At 38.5% G+C, this 18954-nt stretch overlaps 1 pseudogene; it reads left to right on the forward strand.

The window, feature by feature from the left end:
• The window catches only part of LOC107671553 (zinc finger protein 521-like), a 103182-nt pseudogene extending 90937 nt beyond the window's left edge, over positions 1-12245 (forward strand).
• Positions 12246-18954: the final 6709 nt, after the last annotated feature.

An 18954-nucleotide genomic window follows, 5' to 3' on the forward strand; every position in this document is an offset into this window, starting at 1 on the left:
TATATATATAAACTTAATTGCTGTTCTTTTAAATTTGTATTATCAGAGGATCCTGAAAACAAGTGTCATGGTTTCCACAATATGTAAAGCAGAAAACAGTTTTCATAACATATCATAGCATTACACAATATTAATGTTTTTACTGTATTTTTTGATCGAGCAAATGCAGCCTTGGTGAGCAGAAGAGATTATTTTAAAAGCATTAAAAGCTATTTCATGTACAGGCAAGGCTTACATTTGTCTACAGAACTAATTTCAAGAAATTAAACACAGGCCTGTGTGTCAAAAGGTTCTAAGATGCGAACTGGCAGTGCGTATGGAAATATGTGACTTTAATGCATGTGTTGTGTCTTGTTGCAGTATTCGTGCAGGCCTGTAAACTGCAGCAGCACATCTTCACTGCACACGGGCAGGAGGACAAGATCTACGACTGCTCACGGTGCCCGCTGAAGTTCTTCTTCCAAACCGAACTTCAGGTGAGACGGTCTGAGAATGAGGATGCATTGCTGAGGTCACATGACCAGCCTTATTTGATTGGCAGAACAAATCAATCATGGGGAGGAAATTCGGCTGTAAATATATTGGGCGTGTTTGCAATGGCATTAAACAAAAAACTTGACTTTGCATTATCGATGTAATAGTTGTCAGTACGATGCCCATTACCACTGTCAGATCAGCCAGCCAGTGAAACATGAACAAAACAAAAGCAAAGCAACACTGGGACACTTTGTAGCTATAACATTGTGATGCCGCAAAAAGGAAAGATCATTGCAACCAAGCACTTAATTATGTAATATTGTACAGTATAATGATACATTTCTTTAGCAGCCAGCTTAAACGATGGGTGAAAATCTAATACTAAATTGGAATATGAGAAATACAAATAATTCTCGCTATTAACTATGATTTTTGCCTCAATAAACTCCTCATTTGCTGCTATCAATAGTTAGTAAGGGAGTTGTTACGTTTAGTTATGTGGTACGATTATTACGGGATCTAAAATATGGTCATGCAGAATTAGGCATTAATATGTGCTTTACAAGTACTAATACACAGCCAATATGCTAGTAATATGCATGCTAATAAGCAAATAGTTAATAGTGAACATTGGTCCCTAAACTAAAGGGTTTATTTTAAGGGTTTAGGACTGTGCATGTTCTTGCGTTGCTGTCAGCCAATCATTCCTGCAACTTTAGAGTAATTAGTCACATGGTATTTACAGCTCTGTTGATTGACTCCAAAAATGACAGCAGAACTGAACCTATGAACAGAGATGGCAGATTTGTCCACAAAAATGTGGACTTCCTTTATCAGCTAAGCAAGTGCTGTTGAGCAACTGCATTTTCCAGATTTTATAGACCTCTTTAGCTGAGAGCTGTGATTTTCTCATATTTATTTTTAAACCGGTCTCCTCCTTATGCCGTCTGCTTTTACCCTCAATGTTTGTCGCCCTTGCTCTCAGCATTCATTTTTCATTTTCTTTCATTGTAAGAATAAAACTACCTTACCTGTTTCTGTAATAGATATAAAATGTGTCAAACCAAAGACTTTAGTGAAATACTTTACTTTAAAGAAAGCAAGAATGAAACTAGCTAAGTAACAGCTAAAGATTTAAAACGGTATCTGTGCTTAAAATGATACTAATATTCTGGCATGTGCTTGTATGTACAGTATTTCTAAAAAATCTTATCTTATACCACTTTACCTTGCAAAATTAGTTACAATTACCATGTTAGTGGAGGTTTAGACATTTTTTGATGTTAGTGCGCTCTCTTTGGTCTTTATTGTAGAGCTCTTTAAGTGGATTCTTAGCTTTGCTGCTGTGATGCATATAAACAGCTATAGTGAAGACAGCAGTGAATTCTCCTGGTAGACAATGAGACATTTCATTGATAAATAAATGGGACAAGTTATCCACACATAAGAAAGCGAACCTTTCCTGGGACAGTACCTTTTTTAGTGGCTGCAGCTCTCCTGGGAAATATACTAGATATTACTTGTTATAAATATAATATATTTTATATGATCTCATACATGTGGAATTTCAGTGTTGTCTTTTACTCGTTGAATAAAAAAGGCCCCACAGTTATTTACCAGTTTTTACAGTCTTTGCAGTTTATAACTGTGTGCTGATGAACATTCAGAATATGGGAGTATTGGTAAAACTTTATTTTAATGTGTCCTTGTTGCACATTACATATATTTACTATACTATTGTCACGATACGCTGCCGGAAGGAACAAAGGAGCCGTGGATAAACGAAAACGTCATTTATTAAATCCAACACACAGGGTAAATCCACACTTGGAAGGGAAGGAAGACACACGTATACAACTGGTAGACCCGACAAAGAAGTTACGCACAGACTGGAATTAAATACATGACTAAACGAGGCAAATGGGAGGAACACAGGTGAACAGAATGACTAATTAAGAGAAAATGAGGACAGGAACAGGAACGACCAAATAAGGGCACATGAGGGAGAAACTGGGTCACGGGGAGCACATGGAGAGCAAAACACAACAAAGACAGTCCAGTCCTGACAAGTATAGTTTAACTATGCATAATTACAAGCAACAATAAACCAAACTCTAAACCTATATTAAGTACATGTTGTTAATTAATACTTACATGTATATTTACATTGTAACAAGTACAACAACATTACATTTTGAAACATGAAATCTGTTTTTTTTAAATGCATATTATAAATCTTATTGTGAACAATTCATCCGTGAATGTTTCATAACTGGATCTTCTGGTGAAATGATAGGTTTCTCTCTAGTGACATATGCAGGACTTCTCCAATCATTTAGTTTGCTTAAACTCCGCCCCCTCATGTTCATCTGCCTCCACGTCTAAATCTCAACATCCAATCAACAGCCAGTGCATACAACCAAGTCCCGCCTTACATTTTGTCATCTATAATTAGTTACACTCAGATGTGCATCACAGTACAGATAAAAAGATTGGTTGCTACATCTGTTTCCTTTTTTTTTTTTTTTTAATTCACAGAAAATAATTCCTAATCTTAAATAATAACATCAGAAATTTCACTGTGGTTTTCCTCTTAAAAAAATCTGGTTACCTTAAAGCTAGCCTGCCTGCCTGTAACATGTGAGAAAGAGATCATGGAGAACTGACTTAAACATATATAAGAATACAAACAAAAGGGTTTATTTGTTAGGTTGTTTTCTTTGGACTGCAGTCTTGTGTGGGATCTTGTTTTCTCAGTTCTTCACATTGCAGTCGTCTCCGCTCAGTCGGTGAGGTCAGAGGTCACAAGGACAGATCGATCGATGCAGAGATGTATTATTTACTTGTGTTGAGCTCATATAGCTTGAGATGAAGGGCTGTGACAGACCGTCACCCAAACTCCTTATAGCCTGAGCTCACCACTGACCTGCCAAAAGCATGATGGGAAAAACTCAACCTAATCAGCTCTCATAGAAACAAACACCTCACCTTTAGACCCGTATACACACAATAGCATATCATATATATGTCTACACATAACACACACACACAAATACAAAAATGGATGTTACTTTTTTGTGAAATTTTATGAATGTGCTTATAAGGTAACACTTCAGGGATCACTTTTATATTAACTAGTTGCTTATTAGCATGCACATTACTAGCATATTGGCTGTTTATTAGCACTTATAAAGCACATATTAATGCATGACCACATTCTGGATCCCTTATACCTACCCCAAACATAACTACTACAACAACTACCTTACTTCCTATCAATAGGCAGCAAATTAGGAGTTTATTGAGGGAAAACTGCATAACCTTTGAAATGACATCAAATATCTCCATAAACTTCTGCTGTCCTTCATTTTTTTTAGATCATTCTGAATGTAATGTACATGTACTGATGTGCTTGGCCCCATAATTGCTCCTATACTATGTTTTATTTCTGATATGGAAATATTTTCATATAACATTATCTCATAAAGCATAACATCTCTGCTTTTGATACATCAACCTGTTTTTTGTACCATTTCATCAGCATTTTATGAATTACAGTTGCCATGATCGAATAGAAAACATGCAATATAATTCTGCTTACTGCCCACTTTCTGTGGGTGAAACTTGTACAAATTCTGGTTATCTTATTTGTGGGTGCTAATATATCAGCATTAATTGAAAAATATGTTAGTTTACTTAGAAAGAAAGTGTGTTTGGACTGAGATGTATAGTTACATTTAATTTGGTCCACTTTAGACAATACACTAACTATGAGTAACTTTGCAACTTCGTCAAATGCATGTAGCTTAATTACGTATTTAACATACAAAATAAATGTGACTGTATTTCATTACATTTTTAATGGGTTTTAAATTGGTGAACATTTCATGTTGTTTTTATTTAGTACAGTCCTGAATAAGCTATTTCACATAACAGATGCTTACATACACTACACAAGACAAAATGATTGAATTTACAGTATAAAAATTGCCCCATTCAAAAATTGACATACCCTTGAATCTTGACTGTCTTTTGTTACCTGAATGATCCACGACTGTTTTCATGTTTTGTGATAGTTGTTTGTGCATCCCATGTTTGTCTTGAGCAGTTAAACTGCCTGCTGTTCCTCAGAAAAAAAACTAAATTTCCTGCACATTCTTTGGTTTTCCAGTATCTTCTGCACATTTGACAACTTTCCAAAAATGACCGTAACATTTTGAGATCCATCTTTTCACACTGAGGGACTATTACACAACTAGTAACCTTCCCAACCCTGTATGTCAACTACCTCAACTGTTAGGTTAGGGTTAGTATAAGTTGATATGTACTTGCAAAGTTACTTACAGTGAGCAGAATGTCTAAAGTAGACAATCAAAGTTTTAGCAGATGTAAATATGACACAGTGCTATTTTAGTGCAATCAGGTTAAATTGGATAAAGAACAGGTTTTTGCACTGAAATACAGCTGAAATTAAAATCTTCACTCAATTCCTCAGGCCAACTCATAACCCTCTGACTAATGCATGACAGCAACTACATGAAAAAATAAATGTATGTTTCCCTGAATGTTTTTATCAGCATTCACAGCGGACAACACAACTAACCCAGTTTTCTAACCATAGTTTTCTATCACTCAGACTTTTGACGTTAACTCTAAAGTTCTAGCTTACAGTTCACACTGAAGCACAACAAGAAAAAAAAAGCTTTTGACTTAAGGTTTAAGATTGCTCAGATGTTTTAAAATATGATTCGTACACAAAAGTGTAATGAAAGCTCTGATATTACCCATGAGTGACTCACGGATGCAGGCAGATCAGATACAGACAGCAGCAAAGCGCAGCGTCCTGCGAGAGTTTGAGTGTGTGTTTGTGTTTGTTCCTACCTCTGGCTGGGTCTGAAGTGTGTATGCAAACACATCGTCTTGAGACGGTGACAAACCCTCGCTGCAGCCCATGAGCGCGCTCATTCTCTGCTCATCACCGCTGGGAGACTCACAATCCAAACAAACACTTCTGATCTCTGACACACTTCTGCTTCCTGTAAACTTCCTGTGAACTTTTTACAAGCGACTCTGCTAATGCGAAATAAAAGATGCTTTGCTTCAGCATTGTCAGGATGCACGCTATTGTGAAAATGTTTCATTTAAAGTCATTTAGCAGAATTACTACTTATGGCATTATTGAGGAGAGTCAATCTTGGTCAAACTGTAAAAACTCTTGCAGTGGGAAGGTTACTTTGGAAATGTAATTTCCATTTTGGAATTGATTACAGATTACAAGTTACCCTATTTAAAATGTAATAAGTAGTGTAACTATTTCAATTACTTTAATAAAGTAATGTAACTGATTACATTTGAGGACAATTTTTAATTGCTTTTCTAAATTTCTAATGAATGATTTCAGCTGTTAATCAGTTAATCGACTCTCAGACAGGTCTAAAGCTTTCAGTGACGATGCGGATTGATGTAATTGGCAAGAGAACAAGAGAACCAATCAAAAGCATCAGAATAGCCTCACTTTACTAAATGGCCTTTAAAAGGCAGGAGGCATCGTGCACATCAAAAACAGGCAAAGCAATAAATCAGTGTTATTCAACATATCCAAGGTTTTTACAGAAAATATTCAGATGTCACCCCCTTTGTAATCGTTAACATTTTCATAAGTAACTGTAATTTAATTACATATTTTTCTCTAACTAATTACAATTACATTTATTTTGTAATTAAATCAGGAAATTCTGTTACATGTAACTCGTTACTCCCCAACACTGCAAGAGGGGCATGTTCTTCACAATCTTCAGTGTGGCAAAGTGTTCTATCACAGACAGAAACTTGCATCTCAAACCAATGACACAGTGAGCAGCTTGTTTAAAGTCCCCATTAAATCAAAACAGAATTTTTTTTGGCTTTTGGTATGAATATGTTAGGTTTAAGATTATCTATAAGCTAGTGTGCTCCAAAACAATGACAAAATTCGCTTTTACAAGATATAAGCATTCAAAACTTACAGTCTCTCACTTCCGCCAATATGGATCAGCGATTTTGATGACATCACACTGCACTTCAGCTTCTCATCAAACTTTCTGACCAATCAAATGCTCTCTAGAACCCGAAGCGTCCCGCCCCTTGCACTATAAATAGACGCTGAAGCTGCGGCTCAAATCGGTCACTTGTTCACAGGATTTGTATTTTCTGTTCGGTGAATGGCACGTAGTGCACTATATAAGGGATAGGGAACGATTCAGACAGTGTAAATATGCTTTCCGTTGAGGTGAATGAAGTCTGGTTTCACGCTGTAAAACGCCACACTGTGCACACAGTCTGCTCCGGTCCACAGACACGATACACGGAGCGGATAATATGCACGAGTCGGTGCAGACCATAATACTTAACGGACCCATTTGAAGTCTACACGGAATGCTATATTTTATTGCAATATGAGATTGTGGCTAATATATATGCTGTCAAATGCGGCTTTACCGAGCTCAACGGCTCTGGTCCAAACTGTAATAGAAACAAAATGCTATTGGCTATTTTAAAAAGGGGGTGGGACTGCTTGATATGTGACGCCCTGACTTCCTGTTTCAGTTGAAATGACATCAACACACAGAACAACGCTGCGTTTTTCAAAGCACTTCAGTGGACCTTTAAGGGCACTGCGCTTTGACGTTTTTAAGACCTGGGACAGTTTTACGTACTTACTTCCTGTAGCGTGCATTTGGACTAGCCCAATCTCTCAAGCGTGGATGGGTATCCCATGCTGTGAGAGCCCATCCCTAGAACCCATTCCTGGAGGCTTCCTAAGCCTGGCGCCATTAGATGATTTTAAGCCCGATTTGCACCCTCAAACGATCGGGGGGGTGGCCCAATTCGAGGATTATCTCAAATGATTTTTTTGCCCAAAAAATCCTCTATTGACTAGTGTCATTATGATTATTTAACTGCTCCCGATCGAGACGGCACGTCCCCAAACTCAAATCGTAAATATCAAACATACTTGATATTTACAACTCTTAATCGGGCTGCCCTCTACGTGATACCTGTGATAGCGTGACAAGCATCACCTACCGGATGTTGCGGACTTATATAGCTGAAACTTGGCTTCCACAAACATACCACGAAAGCAGAATACATCACATATTCTTTTTATACTTTGTTTTTCACTGTGAAACAGAATGCATGCCTGGAGAGCAAGCTGATGATGTCGATTGTTCTCCATTTGTTTTTTTCTCAAGTCATGTTTGGTCTCGTGTCACTGTGAAATCGTACTATGACGGTGCGTTCCAAACGGGATATATCGCCCTCCGAAGGGCACTTCGGAGTGAAAACAATCATGGCCGCCATATTGAAGGGTCGTTCCAAACCAAAGTGCTCAAAACTAGGGCATAGGGATGAGCCCTTCCGAATGGAACGCAGGGCAAGTGTGTCATCTCGCGGTCTGCTAGAATCATCCAGTGTGTGCATTCAGAGGATTATAAGGCTAAAAATCGGTTGAAGCTGTCTTCATGTCTATGGTCTCCCATGGTTTTAAAATCGGTTAGGATTTAAAAATCGCCTAGTGTGTGGCCAGCCTAGCACGTAAATTTTGCATGCCTCCTTAATCAAACACACCTGATTCAGGTCATCAACTCATTAGTAGACCTGAAGACCAGAAATGTGTTTGCCAGACAAAGGAGAGATGCTCCAGGAACATGGCTGTGAACCACTGCTCTAGAGACTGAACAAGTACACAAATGCCAGGGTGATTCAGTGGTTTGTAGCACACCAAGACTATTACATTGTGAAACACCAAGTTATCAGTAATGCAGATTGTATCTCTTAGATGGATCCGATTTGGTAAGTAAAATCCATCCATCCATCCATCCATCCATCCACCCATACATCCACCCATCACTCTTCCCTGCAGAAATGGCCAACGGTGTTGATTTATCATGGTCAAATACGTTCAGTTTGATCTGTAAATACTGCATCCTTGAAAACCTGTGCTAATTAGGCTAATTTCATCACAACTGCATTCGGCTGCCTTGTTAACATTTGTTAATTAAGCCAAGTATTCACAACAGTTTCATTAATCTACCTAGCAATTGCTGTTACTATAATTCAGTGCAGGCTACAAAGAACCACCACATCTACAATCAGTTAGAAGCAAAAATCCACAGTAACGACTTCCTGAACATTCTGGCAATACAAATTCTTGCAATTTGTAATTTTTTGATCAGACTGTGCCAAAGCAGGGCCATTCAGGTAGAACTGACAAACTTGGCAACACACTTGAAAATCTGAAGATGTCGACTTTGGATGTATATTGTTTGAGGACAGGGAAGGAGCTCTCAGGAATAGATGACAATCTCTCTGGGAGGTGATTAGGGCTTGGGGTTGGTGAGCAGAATTATCTTCCTCTTTTAACGCACACTAAATCCTCCGGAGTGGTATTCGAGGCTAAGTGTATCCCATCATACATCATGTTTTGTAAATAAATTGAGACTTTTTGCAGAGATCTCGCGAGAGGTCGCAGAAACCTTTGCAGAATATTAATAATAATTGTATATTACATGTAATTTGGTAGCAAAACAAAGTGTTGCACATTTTATTGGTGCAAAGATCAGTATGTTTATTTTGTACCACATTTGCTACTGCTTTTTATCACTTAATTAGAAGTACCACAATTACTAAATTGTGTCATCTGTTGTACGGACTACTGAACAGCCATTTAGAAGTTTGTTTTAAAATGCAAAGTATTGAAAATCAAAACAAAGCTCTGTAAACACATGTTTACAACACTTTTAGTGTGTCCCATTGGTTAATGAAAAGTTCTACACACTTGTGGTCTCCACGCTCACTTGAACACTTGGGCCAAATACAGGAAAAACATAATGTAAGTAGACAAGTGGCCAAGTGCAAAGACCACAAGTGGGTATTTGGACAAGCCCATTGTTCATTTAGTCACTACAGACCCAGGATTGGATTTTGAGACTATGATGATGCTGGACATGCACATCCAGGCCTCTTCGATGAGCCCTAGTTAGAGCATTTGGCTCACCTCCTCAATAACCTGCCCTCAAACCCAGTCGTGCCAGTGTCTTAAGGCGCTTTTGCACCGTGTAGTTCTAGGAACTAGCCAGCATGGTCGTTACTAGAGAACCAATTTCTCCCTCTGGCCATTTTCCTGGTTGCATTTGCAGCAGGAACTCCGAAGCGGCCGACAGTGACGTCTTTATTCATGGCATTTATAAACATCAACAACCGCTGAATGGAGAACGCTGTAATCGGAGCTGGTTTTGGTGTGTTGTGATTTTCATGATAACAAAGATATTATGTAAACGCACAATTACGCGATCGAAAGAGCATGACAGTCTGACTAAATCTCCTATGACAACTCTAATTTAGTTCCCCCAAATGGAGGTCCTAGAACTAAATTAGTTTCTGCAGTGTGAACACGCCATAAAGCGGGAACTACTGCCAATAGTCCTAGGAACTATGAAAAGGTTCCTCCGGTGCGAAAGCACCTTTATAATCACCCCAAGCAGTGTGGATACATGATGTGCTGTCACCTTGGTCTGACTGGGGATCTCTAAGAACACTTTTTAGAATTTGCTCACCAGGTGGCTTAGATGCCTTTTTACATCCTCATTGGAATCCATATTTTGGAATCCTTACATTAGTGGGGAGAAGACACATCTCTCTGGCAATGTTCTGTTGTATGGCTTTGCAGAGAGGAACTGCTTCAAGGTATCTTGTGGCATTAGCATACCAGTAATGGGAAATTAGGGCACTTATTGGTATGAGCAAGGGAATGAGTCTGAACTGGAGGAGGATGAAACTGGAATCCAGTAGGATCATGATGCACTTGTCAGTTTAGTCGGTTTTCCTGTCACAGAGCATTTGGGATTTGATGGAGTGGATGATGGCCATACAGGCATGGTTTTGGGAAGTCGAGCAGCATGGCTTCCTTTTTAGACGTCACACTGCTGTCACAGCCTCTAATGGGAAGATGCCCTCCGGCTGTTGCCTCTCTGATGTGGTCTTCTGTGGGAAGATTGGGATCCTCTTCCCAGCATCTCTGGCATCCATTGCCTCTACAAACAGCCAACTCAATGCTTTCTGCTGGACTCAGGGCAGCACCTTCTCACCGACCTGGGAATGTTGGGTTGACCAGAAAGCAGTACTGGGAAGGAGAGAAAGGCCTACACATTGTCCTTCTCTCTAATAATTACAAAATGAATTCCAGTGATGTCCTGCTCACCTCCTGAGGCTTTTACTGTTCCTTAAATGCTCCCTTCCTTGATGAAGGATATTGCCTTCAGGTGCTCCCGACTCTTGTTTCTCCGTTCTACTGATTACGGTTGCCAGAGGCCAGAGAAATATATTACGGTCAAGGTCAGGCACGTTGGTTAAGACACTGTAGGTTTGTCACATTTTATTCTGAACAAAAAACAAAAAAAACAAAAGCTATACAACTGTTGCATTTCTTTGTTCTCTCTTTAGTCAGCATGTGCATTTTTAGATTCTCTTTTTATTTTGAGATATTTTGACTAGATTTTGTTAAACCAGAGCTGCCTGAAGCAAGCTTGAGTGTGTTTCTTTTTTTTTTTTAATAAAAATAGTAATACAATAAATAGATATGAAAACATTGAATGATTGTTGTATGTTCAAGCCTGTCTGATTCATGTGTTGGAAGTGAATGTTCAGAACACATTCTCATGTTCAGAGAACACATTCTCATCTGTGCAGAATTAAGAAACTGTTACAGTGTTGATTAACTTGCATTGTGTTTCGTTTTTCAGAACCACAGTCTGAGTCTGCACAGCAGCTAACAACAGAACCACCCTGGAAGAGAATCAAGACCCCATCATGACCCAATAAATATATGAACATTGCATTTTTGTGTTGCACACAGTCAAACATTTATAAAGAAATGAAGGCAGGGGCTAAAATATGTTTGACATTCCGTGTTCCAACAACCTATTTGTAAGTAATATCCTTCATGTTTTGCTTTTCCTTTTCTTGTAAAGAGTCTTGAGTTTTTATTGTTAAAAATAAATGTGTTTGAACATTACAAAAGAAACCAGATTGAACAGATATGAGAAAGTATTTGGGCTCACAAAACAAGATGGTATCAGGAAAACTGAGCCATCATCACCAGCCCAGCCTGCCTCATGTGACCAGAACATCAAACTTTTGAGTGAAATATGAATAATGATATGTTGAATATATGCAAAACCAGAACAATACAAAAGCAGCAGTAATCCATTCCTAATGATCTTCTCTTATCCTGAGGTCATTTCTCACAGTTCGAGAAACTGCTGTCTGTCCACGTTGACTTGTATATTTTTGTTTTTAATGTTTACTGCTTGCTAAAGTCTGGATGTGTCTGGAATGTTTCTTTCTATATGAAAGAGGGCGAGGACATTTATTCTCTGTTGTCTCCATTTGTCTCATTGGGTTTGGCTACACAAATGCTGTCAGGAGCATGTCAACGGCTGACTGATGTGTAATGCCCTACTCTTACTGTAACAACGTTGTGTCTAATATGTACAGTATATACCAGTTTTACATCAAATGAAATTGACATGCACTTTTGCAACACTTTCATGGATGTGCTTGTTTTGAGCTGACCCTACACACTTGATAAGTGGCAACTGGACAATTGGAAATTAGACTTTTATTATGTCACAACATGTCAATTAAAAAAAAAAGGTTCTATAAAAATATTAACTGAGGTCCGATTTGTTGGACTTTTTTTGTGTTCTCATGTGATGAAAACATTAAAATTGTATGAAGATATGGACTTGCTGTGCTTTTCCAAAGATGTTTCATTACTGTGTTTCTATGTGTTTGTTTGTGTATTTCTTTTTTTCAAACATCAGCATAAGAATGGAATACTTGACTTTACACAGTTATCTTAAGAAAAAACTTACATGATGCCCATTGATCTGTTACATTAACCTTAAGAAAATGATGAAAATATTAAAGCTGTCCAACTCAGAAGGTAAAACTGAATATCAAATGAGTTTTTCTATTCATTTAAGGGGTTTGAAATAGTTCCAACCACGTTACCAGCATTTTGGGACATGTCTGCATTATGGCTCAGAAAATTATTATTTTTTTTTAGAGAGAGAGAGAGAGATTGGCTATATAACAAATTATATATATATATATTGTAGCATTTTTTTTCTCCAAATGGTCCTGGGCCGAAGCTGCATGTACAAGGAAGATTAGCTACTCTAGGACAGTCATTCTTCTTTCTGTCTGCAAACCTGACAAGCTTTACAGAAGGCCTGATGTGCTGACGGACATATAAGATGTGTTTAATTTTTGTCACATGCTGTTTCATGCTGGCCTGGAAAACAGGTAACTTTTAGGAATTCAAACTCTAACATGGATTCCACATCTCTCAGTGTCCATTAACAAGCTTAAGAAAATCCAGTTTTGGAGATGCACACAGGTAAGATAGTGAGAAAACATAGTGTTGGTCGCTCTAATTTGCTTCATTGGCATGAATGTGAGAATGTGTTCTCAGAAACTTCTAAGTATGAAGACTCTCCCGTTCATAGAATCAAAACATTGCAAGCTCTTCTATGGCCTGCTGGTCTATCTCTTAATATATAGAACAAACATTGATGGCCTAAAATAATGCATGCTATCAGTGTCCTGTGAAGTAACTATGAGCCATGTTGAACTTCATGCAATTGACCGTTCGCAAAGACCCGCCCTCCTTAGTTGCTATCCCCGACAAACAATGCCGCTTTCACACTACACTCATGTTCTCGCACAGTGAAAAATACATCACAGAGCAAAGAGGAAACTGACAACACACCAACAGACTAGACAGAGCGGGTTACTTCTGGTTTGACACAAGGTCTCAGGACTCTCAGCTGTCAAATTTGGTAATTTTTAAAGAAATTCAAACAAAAAATACAGTTTTGTGGCTCTTTAATGTGTCGTGACAGATCACTGTATTGCCTAAGTTCAAACACGTGAACCGATCGTCAATTCATATTTACGTAAAGCACGAAATGAACATGAATAAACATCAGAAAGTATTTTATGTCAACTGCGGAACACACCATTTCGCAAGTTTAAGTCCACCGAATTTAATCTACTCTCTGTCTGATTTGTGGTTAAGGCTAGAAGGGATACAGCTGTGGCTACTGGGCATGTGCATTTACATATTTTCCGAGCCAACAATATAATGTGAAACCTATGAAAATGGTTTAAAAAAGCACATGGCGCCATCACTTTAGAGTGTCGCAGTGACCGTCTTTTTGAAGTAAAGGACCTGTCATACCTCCGCACAGCCAATAGCGGGAGTTTGGGGCGTGGCTTCTGCTGCAGCTGAGCCGGAGGGTGTTTAGCCGGTTTGGAAAAAGAAATTCAGATTCCTTTACAGAAGTGCTAGTAAAATTCAAAGACTTGCTAAAATACACAGAGACAGACAACGGGGTAAAACAAGAATAAGCACTGGCAGTGTTTTTACAAGATGGAGGAATTTGATGGAATGTTTGGGTTTCAATCGATATGACGAACTTGGCGATTTTCTTTTTGACAGGTAAGCTAAACTCCAAGTTAAAAGTATTCCTAATATTTTGGAGCTTTTATTGAAAGTAGCCTGCTTTTGCCTGTTAAGACTTGACTTCACTTACAGAGCCGTAAGAGCTGTGTTTTTGATGTGAAAGGGGCGTTTGCAAAGGTTTGTTTTTGTAGTTATGCTAGTTGGCGCTAGTAGCGCACAAACTGCGTAGCTTTAAAGAAATAGCTCCCCCAGTTGTTTCTTTATTAGTCTGAAAGATCTGTATGATTTTTGATATTTGTGGTCATGTTTCAAGCAAATTTACAACATTTTTGAAATATAGGGATATCTTTGTTTTATGAGCAAATACTTATCAGTTTCAAAACGTCATATATTTGTATAATTAATTTGCTAATATGAACAGTTGTGGATATTAATCGTCAGTTTTGTTTTAATCTATAGTTTGGCCACATAAATGTGCACATAAATACTCTAAACCACAACGACAATTATATGTGTGCATTGTGAGTTGTGCACAACTGGATTAAAAAACAAATCAAAAATTCATGTTATTATCATTTCACTGGTTACATGAGTATTTAATAGTTGATGTGTGTACTAGTTATTGTGCAGTTACCTTAATATCCACAATGGATTCATACACTTGATTTGGTATCAAAGATCAAAATTTCATGACATGAGCTTATATATATTGTCTATGCGGTCGGTGAAATATATCCATCCTAAAATTCTGATGTTTGTTTGACTTGCATTGTTGTGTTTGAGGCATTTTTTCTATTATTATTGTCACGGTCTGTCATGGAAAACTCAGGAAAGCATAGAAGATCCAAATGAAGTTTATTAGTCCCAAAACAAAGACATAAAAACAGAGCAAAAACACTGGCAAGAGGTATATCACAAACACAGAATCCATAAACACAAAGAAACAGAAGCAATACTGCAGCAACAAAAGACTAGGTGAGCATATCACAGTGAGATAATGGGTAAATGATCAACAGCTGGAGGTAATGAAATAATAATCAGTGCAAGGGGTGATGGGAACTGAAGTCCAGAACAAAACAAACAATGATTCAGAAGTGTGCCCTCTGGTGGCTTTCAAGGGCACACCAGCCACTGGCTGTCACATAACACCCCACTTAAGGAGTGGATTCAAGACGCTCCAACAAAAGTCAAAGAAATCCAGGAGGGAGGCGGAACGGAGGTGGACCAGGGGGAGTGATGGAGGGTCAGGCCCGTGTAATGGAAGAGGGCCTGGAGACACAGGTAGAGCAGGTAGCCAGGGCGGGGCATAAGCCCTCCAGGGTGGAGCTGATGGCAAGGTTAAAGCAAACAAAGCCTTCAGGCCAAGGAGCTTGGGTGGCGCTGGGATCGTCTCCGGGCTGGCAGCGGGCTCTAAACTGGAGTCTGAGGGCTCCCGGACTGGAGCAGGCTCTGAAGTGGACTCTGAGGGCTCCCTGACTGGAGCAGACTCTGGAGTGGACTCTGAGAGCTCCCGGACTGGAGCGGGCTCTGGAGTGGACTCGGAGGGCACCCGGACTTGAGCGGGATCTGGAGTGGACTCTGAATGCTCCCGGACTGGAGCGGGCTCTGGAGTGGATTCTGAGAGCTCCCGAACTGGAGCGGGCTCTGGAGTGGATTCTGAGAGCTCCCGGACTGGATCGGGCTCTGGAGTGGACTCTGAGAGCTCCCGGACTGGAGTGGACTCTGAGGCAGCCCATGCACACAGTACAGCCCTGAGGTGAAAGGCAAAGACAACCTTCTTGATAATGGCACCAGCAGTAAAATTGGGCGGCTCTGTGGCAACATCTGAGACCACCAGAGTCGTGTCCTCCAGGACCACCGGACTTGAGACCACCGGAGTCGAGTCCTTCAGGACCACCAGACTTGAGACCACCAAAGTCGGGTCCTCCAGGACCACCGGAGCGGACCTTGCTGCCCTCCTCCTTCTCGACCTTCGTTTCGGCGTGGAAATCAATGGAGGGTCCTGAACTTGAATTGATAAGGGAGGAGGGGATGGAATAGTCCCTGCAGGTGAACTCTGGTGGTGGTGTCTCACTTTCCCCTCTTGACGAAGCCTCAAATACTGGGAGAAGTTCCAGAAGTCCAACGACTTTACTTGATCCATCTCCCATTGTAATAAAGGTTCATCCAAAGAGAGGTTGAAAATGTCTTTAATGTCCTTACCCTGACAATTCAGTCTCTCCCCCCTCGTCCAAAATTTCTGGGCGAAGGCTCCCACCTCCATCCTTTGCTGACGCAAAGCCATTAAAGCCTGAAGTCGAGCCACCTGTTCCTTCTTAGTGGCAAGAGGAGAAATCCGGATATCCATTGTCCAAGTGCTAAAAAACTGCTGGATCTTTAAATGTCTGCAGTATTCTGTCACGGTCTGTCATGGAAAACTTGGGAAAGCATAGAAGATCCAAATGCAGTTTATTAGTCCCAAAACAAAGATAAAAAAACAGAGCAAAAACATTGGCAAGAGGTATATCACAAACACAGAATCCATAAACACAAAGAAATAGAAGCAATACTGCAGCAACAAAAGACTAGGTGAGCATGGTATTTATATCACAGTGAGCTAATGGGTAAATGATCAACAGCTGGAGGTAATGAAATAATAATCAGTGCAAGGGTGATGGGAACTGAAGTCCAGAACAAAACAAACCATGATCCAGAAATGTGCCCTCTGGTGGCTTTCAAGGGCACACCAGCCACTGGCTGTGACAATTATATTCTTATCTTTGTTGTTCAGAGCCAGTTTTTTTCATCTAAAAACAGCTCTTCCATCCAAGTCCCCAAATGCTCACTTTAGTTAATGATAAACAGTTTATTGTTGAAGTAGTGTATTGTTCATGACAAATAGCACTCCTGAACCACTTCATTCTGTTTGTTATTATCTTTGCTATTTGTCTTTTATTCTGCTTTTCTATTGAAGAAAGAAAAGGAAACTTAATTAAATATGGATCAAAATGGAGCAGCATCTTTCTAAACTCTCATGTCATTAAAATGGAGATGAGTATAAAAGAACAACAGAATAATGTCTTGTGTGAGATATTTATGGGATATGTTATGCAAGCATGTCACATTTTTCTGTATGTTTCATGTCATTATCACCTCTTGTAGTGATGTTCCTCAGGGACCCACTGGAGGAATGACAAGTGAAGCAATGCATCCACATTACAGGGGTTTTTAAATTGCTTTGGTAAGACTATACTGTTATACTGTTTTGCGTAAACCAAATGAAAGCATGAGATCAGGATTTGAAAGAATGACTAGCGGTTTTACAAGTGTGATCCATGGAGTTTTGTATGAAGAGAATTTACACATTACATAACTAAACAATATTAAAGTGATTGCATCAGACTATTCAGAAACTAAAATAGTTTTTCTTTTGTAGTTTTTCCCACATTTTGTTGTCTTTTTTTTCTCTATCAGATTCATATTGCAAGTGTAATTGAACAGCCACTTCATTACTAACTCTTCAAAAGGGATTACAAAACTTTTAATTGGACTTCAATGGATAATGGAAATGATTCATATTTTAAGTGTCATTAGAAGCATATAATTTCTTAGAAAAACGTTATTAATTTATCAGACTAATTGTTAATACATCAGATCTAGACAAAACCTGCAAGCTTGGAATAAGTCACAGTTTTGAGTTCAAAACATATCATTCAAAGATTAAAATCATTAAAGACATTGTTGCCTATTGATTATCAGAGGCAATGTTTTCGCTGTCTACAGAGATGTCATTGAATATACTTATATCTAACCATCTTTTATTATATTCACATACACGAGCAGATGGTTTACTGAAATAAACTAGACCATGATTAAGTCCTTGTGCTAAAATACAAACTATGAAATATATCAATTCAAATATGTTGTAGATTTAAAACAAAATGAATCAATTTAACTCAAGAAAAAAAAAAACACATTGTGAAGGGCTGGTTTTATTCTTTTTAAACCACATGAAAAATGCAGTCGGATTGTGTAACGATCACAGATGTTCAAGTGAAAGATCAACAGTGACATCTAATGGACAAATTCAGTCAGCAGAACAAACCCAACAGAAGATCTGTTTGTACAGGATTAATGCAGACTGTAATAATTTAGTTATTCATGTATTTATTGTGAAATTCTATAGTAGGCCTATACAATACATTACTCAACAGGAAGTGTGATTATGTCAGTATAATGTCATGTTATTGCATGTGTCTGATTTCTCTGCTTGAGAACATTGACATAAATGAGTCTGTCATTTAATTGTATCACACCCTTTATTGTCATCTGAGTTTATTAATGTTTCAACTTCAGGCTATATATATGCTACCAGCCAAAAGTTGGAACAGATAATGAAGGAGCGTTCAGCACACAAGAGAACTCAATAAAAGATTGTGCAAGTCTCAGAGTCTAGTAATAATAACTAAGCAGTTTAACAATTTAATCTTAATTCATCAAAATCTAAATCATTATATGAGTGTTTGTGTAAAATGTTGTAAAATGTTCAAGAATGCTAAATTATCAATATATAACATTTATAAGCCATTTATAATACTGAATATATGTTGTTTTACTTTATATATATACTTTTTTACAGTGAAACAAGGTGAGTAAAAAGCAGATTTCATTGCACCGGGTAACCAGTCGACGGTAGGCATTGACTTCCATAGTATGGGGAAAAAATTCTATGGAAGTCAATGGCTACCATCAACTGTTTGGTTACCAACATTTTTTCAAAATATATTTTTTTGAGCTCAATAAAAGAAAGAAACTCATACAGGTTTGTAACAACTTGAGGGTGTGCAAATGATGACAGAATTTTCATTTTAGATGAACTATCCCTTTAAAGAGTCATGAAATACTAAAACATTTTTGAGGTGTATGTGTGTTGCACATGATGAAAGACATTGTTAGCATGTATATACATATATCTACAGGTGAAAGCC

This window comes from Sinocyclocheilus anshuiensis, unplaced genomic scaffold (assembly GCF_001515605.1).
Source record: "Sinocyclocheilus anshuiensis isolate Anshui unplaced genomic scaffold, SAMN03320099.WGS_v1.1 scaffold3077, whole genome shotgun sequence".
NCBI classification, from domain to species: domain Eukaryota; kingdom Metazoa; phylum Chordata; class Actinopteri; order Cypriniformes; family Cyprinidae; genus Sinocyclocheilus; species Sinocyclocheilus anshuiensis.